The sequence below is a fragment of the Chiloscyllium plagiosum genome, chromosome 7 (genome assembly GCF_004010195.1).
Source record: "Chiloscyllium plagiosum isolate BGI_BamShark_2017 chromosome 7, ASM401019v2, whole genome shotgun sequence".
NCBI lineage: Eukaryota > Metazoa > Chordata > Chondrichthyes > Orectolobiformes > Hemiscylliidae > Chiloscyllium > Chiloscyllium plagiosum.
In genome coordinates, this window is record NC_057716.1 from 100,285,795 (window position 1) to 100,295,027 (window position 9,233).

The following is a 9,233-nucleotide window of genomic DNA, read 5'->3' on the forward strand; positions in this document are numbered from 1 at the left end:
CTCCCTCAGCACTGACCCTCCGACAGTGCCCACTCCCTCAGCACAGACCCTCCGACAGTGCGGCCCTCCCTCAGCACTGACCCTCCAACAGTGCGGCACTCCCTCAGCACTGACCCTCCGACAGTGCGGCACTCCCTCAGCACTGACCCTCCGACAGTGCCCCCTCCCTCAGCGCCGACCCCCTGACAGTGCGGCGCCCCCTCCTTGCTGCACTGGGAGTATTAGTGTTGTTTGTCCCTCTCTGGCCTGGTATTTGAGCCCAGGCCGCCTGTGGCTCGGGGATTAATTGCTGCCCAAAGTCCCCAGCTCAAGCGGGGCCCTCGGTTACCCGCGGTCTACCCGGCAGCGGGCCTCATCCGTTACCTCGGAAACCCGTCGCCCAGAAGACAAGGCCGCAGGCCTTTCCTCCAGCCGCTCGGGCTGTGAACCAGAGCCGGTGCTTTGCCTGTAGTGACCGGTCCGTGTCCCGCTCCCCGGGCTGCGGCTGTCTGGTTTGTGGGGGACGAGGTCGCCGACCCGTCTGACAAACACCGAGCGAGTGCAGCGCGCAGGCGCGACCGCCCCTCACCCCAGACAGCGCATGCGTGTTGACCGGCTCACGCATCAGTCCGCTCCCAAGCGTCAAACGGCGTAGCGCACGCGCACCCTCTTCCACGCCTGGACTTCGGGGCGCATGCGCGTTGGTCCTTCCACCTGCTGGATCCAGGCGTGCACGCGCGCCTTACGGGATGGGGTAGCCTCGGCTGTCAATCAAAATCCGCAACCCTTGTGTTTACGTGGCAAACGGGTTTGCAGACTGTGAGCACCTTGCAGAATGTGAGAAATCACGCTTATTCAGCAATGCTTTGAGATGACAGACTCCTTACCAGATACATGTGGCAGTACTTGAAATCATTCAGCATTGAGTTGGATCATCCAAAAGGTTATGTACTTTTAAAGATATTCTCGACTGGAGTACAAGCATTGCTGGTTGGTCAGCATTTATTGCCTGTCCTTAGTTGGAGAGCAGTCTTCTTGAAAAAAACATGTGCAGTTCGTAGACCCTCAATGCTATTAGGCGAAAGTGGGTACTGTAGATGCTGGAGATTAGAGTCAAGATTAGAGTAGTGCTGGAAAAGCACAGCAGGTCAGGCAGCATATGAGGAGCCGGAAAATCGACTTTTCGGGCAAAAGCCCTTCATCAGGAATGTTTCCCAAAATGTTTATTTTCCTGCTCCTCGGATGCTGCCTGACCTGCTATGCTTTTCCAGCACTGTGGACAACAAAGAAGGTTACCTCAGATTACAACAAGATCTTGATCAGATGGGCCAATGGGCCGAGAAGTGGCAGATGGAGTTTAATTCAGATAAATGTGAGTTGCTGCATTTTGGGAAAGCAAATCTTAGCAGGACTTAAACACTTAATGGTAAGGTCCTAGGGAGTGTTGCTGAACAAAAAAACCTTGGAGTGCAGGTTCATTGCTCCTTGAAAAGGGAGTCGCAGGTAGATAGGATGGTGAAGGTGGCGTTTGGTATGCATTCCTTTATTGGTCAGAGTATATTGAGTACAGGAGTTGGGAGGTCATGTTGCGGCTGTACAGACATTGGTTAGGCCACTGTTGGAATATTGTGTGCAATTGTGGTCTCCTTCCTATCGGAATGATGTTGTAAAATTTGAAAGGGTTCAGAAAAGCTTTACAAGAATGTTGCCAGGGTTGGAGGATTTGAGCTATAGGGAGAGGGGGAATAAGCTGGGGCTGTTTTCTCTGCTCCTTGGATGCTGCCTGACCTGCTGCGCTTTTCCAGCAACACATTTTTCAGCTCTGATCTCCAGCATCTGCAGTCCTCACTTTCTCCTAGTGGAGTGGATATTTCTCCTTATCGGACAATCTAGAATGAGAAGTCACTGTTTTAAGCTTAGGAGTGGCACATTTAATACAGAAATGAGGGGGAATGACTTCTCTCAAAGGGTCATGCATCTATACCCCACTGGAGACACTGAATAAATTTAATGAAAGATTTTTAATCAGTAACAGGTTAAAGGATTATGGGGATATGTAGGAAAGTGGAGTTAAGGCTGAAGTGAGATTAGTCGTGATTGTATTAAATGGTGGAGCAAGTTCTCAGTTGCCTACTCCTGCTCCTAGATCTTATGTTCTAATGCAATAGTCACCATCATTGAGATCAGCTTAGAATTCAGCTAACAGAGCAGGAGTATAAACCTCACCGGTTGTGAATTTCAGATTTAAACTAGTACTTAGTGCATTAAAGTTGCATTTTGGTAAAGGAAACCAGGGCAGGACTTGCAAAGTTAATGGTAGGGCCCTGGAGAGCGTTGCCAAACAAAAAGACCTAAGAGTACAGGTTCATAGATTCTTTAAAGACAGAGTGGTGAAGAAAGCATTTGGCATGCTAGCTTTCATTGGTCAGAGCACTAAGTATAGGAGTTGGGACATCATGTTGCGGCTGTACAAGATAGTGGTGAGGTTACTTTTAGAATACTGCGTAAAACAAAAAGACCTAAGAGTACAGGTTCATAGATTCTTTAAAGACAGAGCACTAAGTATAGGAGTTGGGACATCATGTTGCGGCTGTACAAGATAGTGGTGAGGTTACTTTTAGAATACTGCGTACAGTTCTGGTTGTCCTGCTATTGGAACAACACTGTTAAACTAGAAAGGACACAGAAAATAGTTACAAAGATGCTGCTGGGTTTGGATTGTTTCAGTTCTAAGGAAAGTCTGGATAGGCTGAGACTTTTTTCCCTGGAGCATTGGAAGCTGAGAGGTGACGTTATAGAGGTCTTTAAGATCATGAGGGATATAGATAAGGTCTTTTTCCTAGGGCAGGGGAGTTCAAAATTAGACTGCATAAGTTTAAGGTGAGAGAGGAAAGATTTAAAAAGAAGCTTTAAGGGGCAGCTTTTTTCACATGGAAGGTGATGGGTATATCGAATGAGCTGCCAGGAGAAGTGGTAAAGGCAAGTACAAAAACAACATTTAAAAGACATTTTGACAGGTACATGAATAGGAAAGTATTAGAGAGGTCAAATGCAGGGAAATAGAGTCATAGAGATGTACAGCATGGAATCAGACCCTTCGGTCCAACCCGTCCATACTGGCCAGATATCCCAACCCAATCTAGTCCCACCTACCAGCACCCGGCCCATATCCCTCCAAACCCTTCCTATTCATATATCCATCCAAATGCCTCTTAGATGTTGCAATTGGACCAGCCTCCACCACTTCCTCTGGCAGCTCATTCCATACACATATCATCCTCTGCCCCTTAGGTCTCTTTTATATCTTTTCCCTCTCACCATAAACCCTATGCCCTCTAGTTCTAGACCCCCCCACCCCAGGGAAAAGACTTTGCCTATTTACCCTCTTCATGCCCCTCATAATTTTGTAAACCTCTGTAAGGTCACCCCTCAGCCTCTGACACTCCAGGGAAAACGGCCCCAGCCTGTTCAGCCTCTCTCTACAGCTCAAATCCTCCAACCCTGGCAACATCCTTGTGAATCTTTTCTGAACCCTTTCAAGTTTCACAACATCTTTCCGATAGGAAGGAGACCATAATTGCACGCAATATTCCAACAGTGGCCTAATCAATGTCCTGTACAGCCGCTACATGACCTCTCAACTCCTGTACTCAATACTCTGACCAATAAAGGAAAGCATACCAAATGCCTTCTTCACTATCCGGACTAGTTCAGTTCAGGATACCTTGTTGGTATCGATGAGTTGGACTGAAAGCTCTGTTTCTGAGCTGTATTACTCTATTAGCACAGTAGAGTGCTACCACTATGTCACCATCTGCCTCCAGTTAATCTCCCAAAATAGGCTCAAAGAAAGAATTGTGTCATAACTACAATAGAATGAATAGGGGTTTAACTACAAATAATGGTACAGTACGATGCACAAGCAAATTTCAATAGATGAATTTCTGAAATAATCTATTAATGAGTTTTGAGAAGATTTGTAGCTCAAGTTGAGGTTCTGAATGTAGGTTTGCTCGCTGAGCAGGAAGGTTCATTTTCAGATGTTTTGTCACCATATTAGGTAACATCTTCAGTGGGCCTCCGAATGAAGCACTGGTGGTGTGGCCCATTTTCTATTTATATATTTGAGTTTCGTTGGGCTGGTGATGTCATGTCCTGTGGTGACATCATTTCCTATGGTGATGTAATTTCCTGTTCTTTTTCTCAGGGAGTGGTAAATGGGATCCAAGTCAATGTGCTTGTTGATAGAGTTCCGGTTTGAATGCCATGCTTCTACGAATTCTCATGCGTGCGTCTTTTTGGCCTGTCCTAGGATGGATCTGTTGTCCTAGCTGAAGCAGTGTCCTTCCTCATCTGCATGTAAGGATACTAGTGAGAGAGGGTCATGTCGTTTTGTGACGAGTTGATGTTCATGTAGCCTGGTGGCTAGTTTTCTGCATGTTTGTCCAATGTAGTTATTGTTATAGTTCTTGCACGATATTGTGAAGATGACATTAGTTTTGCTTGTTGTCTGTATAGGGCCTATCAAGTTCATTAGCTGCCAGTTTAGTGTGTTGGTGGGTTTGTGGGCTATCATGATACCATAATCCTACTCAGACCCCTTGACATTTGACTACTCACAAGCAGATTATGCTTGTAAATCTGATAAAATAATGTCTATCCTTAGTTGTGATTCTGCGATTGGACATCAATTGCTGAATGATCTCAAATGTGCTAAGAAATATAGAAACAACTCATTTAAGATTATCAGTCTTGCTTGCAATGTGGCTCACTCACACTTGCTTGTGTAGGGCCTGTCCTATACAGAGAGAAGAAACCTCTCCAGGCATTGCAATTTCCTTTGAATTAAACAAAAACACAATGACTTCTGGTAAATTCTCCATGGCAATGCCTAGACCGATCAAAGTCAACCCGCTAAACATTCAGCACCCTCTTCCCATGCCATGTAAATCATTGTGCCTTTCGAAATTTGGCATTCTTGCATATGCCCTGATGACTGCAAGATGAGAATCTTCAGCAACACATCAGCAATAAATGTCACTTGTGAATTCTAGATTGAATTCTTGGTGAAGGTGTTCTGCTGCGTTATTTTGTCACTCTCACTTATTGTGAGATTTTGCACATCTCACTTAAACACAAATTCATCTGACACTGTATCCTTACACACTCTGTCAGATTTATTTCTCACCAGTGAAGTAAAAATTATTGCATAGCTCTGAAAATAATTACTACCATTGCCATATGTTATGCCCTTATGCTGCATTGTAAAAAGCAACTACCAATATATCTCAAATCTCATGACCTCCCTAGTGTCTTTCTCTGTCCCAGCTGGGTTTTCTGCAGATTCCAAGGACTATATTACTTAATTCTTTCCATTTTGTTTCCATTATTGCATCATGAGAATACACCAAGAATAGTCAGCATTTTTATCCAGAATAATTTTTTAAAAGGTTACGATGATGTAATTTTACAATCCCTTGAACAAAATCTCCTCATGGTAGCAGCAACTTAAAATGTAGCTGATTTCTGATTGTTTCTTTTCTTGTTTGCAGAGAAAAGGCCTTTTGGCACAACGTCGCTGTTCTAGTTGTTTAAAAGTATCTGTTTTCCCTGCTCTGTTCCTGCGGACTGATGGTTCTTTTTTCAATCTCAAGTATTTATCCAATTTCCTTTTGAAAATTGTCATTGAATTTTCTTCCACCATCATTTTCATGCAGTGCGCTACAGATCACAGATTCTTGCAATCTGAAAGTTTCATAGCTACCTCAGTCTTTCTTTGCAAATTACCTTAATTCTGTCTCCTGTGGTTACCGACACTCCTGTCAGTGGAAACAATTTCTCTATATCCACTCTATCAAAAGCCATCATGACTATCTTCATCAAATTTCCCTCAAATCATTTAGCTCTGAGAATAATCATGGTTTCTCAAGCTCATTCTGCTGCCTTCTCTCCATAACCCTTGATCCACTTACCAATCAAGAACCAATCTATCTCAGTCTTAATTGCAGTCATTACTCAGCCTCCACAGCTCTCTGCAACAATGAGTTCCACAGATTTACCATTCTCTGGATGAAGAAATTCCTCCTCATTTCAATTCTAAAGGGCTGTTGCTTCACTCAGCGGCTGTAGCCTCAGCTCTTAGTCTCTTCTACTACGTGGAAACATCTTCTCCACATCTGCTCTATCCAAGCCTTTCAGTATTCTGTATGTTTTGATCAGACTCCCCCCTCGACCTTCTAAACTCCACTGAGTAGTCTTCAACCGCTCCTCATGTAACAAGCCCTTCATCTCTGGGATCTGTAAACCAAAGGACTAGCTACTTTAGATTGGTTTTATGTAATGAGGAAGGATTGATAAATTGTCTTGTCGTTAAGGATTCTCTTGGAATGAGTGACCACAATATGCTAGAATTTCAGCTCAGATTGAAAGAGTGAAGACAGAGTCACATACAAGAACTTTAGTGTTGGGCAAAGGTAATTGTACAGGCCTAAGGAAGGAGTTGGCCCAAGTGCACTGGGCAAAAATATCAATGGGCAGGACATTTGAAGAACAATGGCAAATGCTTGGGGAGACACCAAGTATCTCTCAAATAAAATATATTCCTGAGAGCAAGAGGAATTGTAAAAAGGTGAAAAATCATCTATGGCTTATCAAGGAAGTCAAGGATAGCATAAAGGCAGAAACTAGGGATTATCATACTTCAAAACTTAATGGCACTCTGGAGGATAAAATTAAAATCAAAAAAACCAAGACGTGTATACTGCGAAACGACAAAAGGGAAAACTATAAAAGGAAACCAGCAGAAAATATGAAGACTGTAAGAAACTAATAGACAATAGACAATACGTACAAGAGTAGCCCATTCGGCCCTTTGAGCCAGCACCACCATTCATTATGATGATGGCTGATCATCCACAATCAGTATCCTGTACTTGCTTTATCCCTATAGCCCTTGATTCCACTATCTTTAAGAGCTCTCTCCATCTCTTTCTTGAAATAATCCAGAAACTTGGCCTCTGGGAAAAAGCATTCCATATATCCACTACTCTCTGGGTGAAGAAGTTTTTCCTCAACTCTGTTCTAAATGGCCTACCCCTTATTTTTAACCTGTGTCCTCTGGTTCTGGGCTCACCTTACAGAAGATTATGTGCACAGCCCAGACCATCACGGGAGCCAACCTTCCATCCATGGATTCCATTTACACGACTCGCTGACGCGGAAAGGTTGCCAACATCACCAAAGAGCCATCCCACCTGGCAATGCTCTCCTACAACCTCTTCCATCAGGCAGGAGATACAGAAGCCTTCCTAGCTGTTATTAGACTAATGAATGGACTGTCTAACTTCAGATAAAGCTGATCTAGCTAATGTTTATCTTGCTGAGCACACGCCCTGTGCAGTGTAACCTGTATGCCTGTGTCTAAGTATTTTTTTCACCCTGTGATCTGTACATCCATGCTGACTATGATCTGCCTGCACTGCTTGTAAACAAAGCTTTTCACTGTACTTAGATACACGTGACAATAAATCAAATTGAATCATTGGTACCAAAAGCTCTGTAAGTATATAAAAAGGAAGTAAATGTTAGTCCTTTAGAGGATGAAAATGATGAGGTAATAAAGGGAAACTCAAAAATAGCAGGGGTACCAAACCAATATTCACAGTGGAAGATAATAAATACTTCCCAAAAACTGCAGTCACCACAGAAGAACTTGGTGAAATTACTATAACTAGGGAGATGGAATTAAGTGAACTGATGGGATTGAGGGCAGCCTCACAGCACCAGGGACCCAGGTTCAATCCCAGCCTTCGGTGACTGTCTGTGTGGAGTTTGCACATTCTCCCAGTGTCTGCGTGGGTTTCCTCCCACAATCCAAAGCTGTGCAGGTTAGGTGAATTGGCCATGCTAAATTACCCAAACTGTTCAGGGATGTGTGGGTTAGGTGCATTAATCATGTGTAAATGTAGGGGAGTAGGTCTGGGTGGGTTGGTCTTCGGAGGATTGGTGTGGACTTGTTGGGCCAAAGGGCCTGTTTCCACACTGTAGGGATTCTATATAGTTGCCGGGCCTCAATGGCCTGCACCCTAGCGTAGGAGCTGGCATTATGATTTTCCAAAACTCTCTGGATCCTGGAAATGTACCAGTGGATTACAAACACATTCAAAAAAAGGAGATAGGCAAAAAGGGGGAAACTATAGACCAGTCAGTTTGACCTCTGTACTGGGGAAGTTACCAGAGTCAATCACAAAGGAGGACATAACTGAACACTTGGAATGACAAAACTCAATTCTCAGTGTGAACAATGTTTCATAAAGGGCAATTGACAAACTTGCTGGAATCTTTTGAGGATGTAAACAGTAAGGTGGATAATGGGCATCCAGTGGATGTGGTATATCTAAACTTCCAGAAGGGGTTTGACAAAGTGCTGCATAAAAGACTGATCCAGAAGGTTAGATCTCAGGGGAGTTAAGGTTAGAGTATATGCTTGGATAGAGGATTGGCTGACTGACAGAAAGCAGAGGGTTGGGATAAATGGGTCCTCTAGACAGCAAACTATAACCAGTGGGGTGCCGCAGGGTTCAGTTCTTGGACCTCATCTATTTTCAATCTATATAAATAACCTGCAAGCAAGGAGAGGTGTAACATAGCAGAATTTGCAGATGAAACTAAAATAGGTGGGGAACCGAGCAGTGATGAGATAAGGAGATTACAGGTGGATGTTGATAGACCAGGAGAATGGGCCTGAATCTGGCAGATGGAGTATAATGTGGAGAAGTGCAAGGTTGCTCTTTTTGGCCAAAGAAAAGAAAGGGAAAATTATTATTTAAATGGGAAGCTGATTTAAAGTGTATCGGTGCACTGGCATCTGAACATCTTTGTCCACGAAGTGCAGAATGTGAGTATGCAGGTATTATAGGGTCATTATAGGGGAGGCGATGCCTAATGGACTGTTAATTATCATTGGACTATTAATCCAGAGACCCAGGTAATGTTCTGGTTTGAATCCTGTTATGGCAGATGGTGGAATTTGAATTTAAAAAAACACTCTGGAATTAAGAGTCTAATGATGACCATGAAGCCATTGTTGATTGTTAGAAAAACCCATCTGGTTCACTAATGCCCTATAAGGAAGGAAACTGCCATCCTTACCTGGTCTGGCCTACATATGACTCTAGATCCACAGCAATGTGGTTGACTCTTAAGTACTCGCTGGGCAATTAGGGATGGGCAATAAATTCCAGACTGGCCAGCGA

At 43.8% G+C, this 9,233-nt stretch overlaps 1 protein-coding gene across 1 annotated transcript in view; it reads right to left on the minus strand.

The window, feature by feature from the left end:
- sec22a (SEC22 homolog A, vesicle trafficking protein) overlaps positions 1–489 on the minus strand; it is a 65,759-nt gene extending 65,270 nt beyond the window's left edge. Inside the window, exon 1 of the mRNA XM_043694261.1 lies at positions 364–489. The gene's annotated coding sequence lies outside the window, so the exon portion shown is untranslated. The remainder of the gene's footprint in view (positions 1–363) is intronic.
- Between the last annotated feature and the right edge of the window lie 8,744 nt (positions 490–9,233).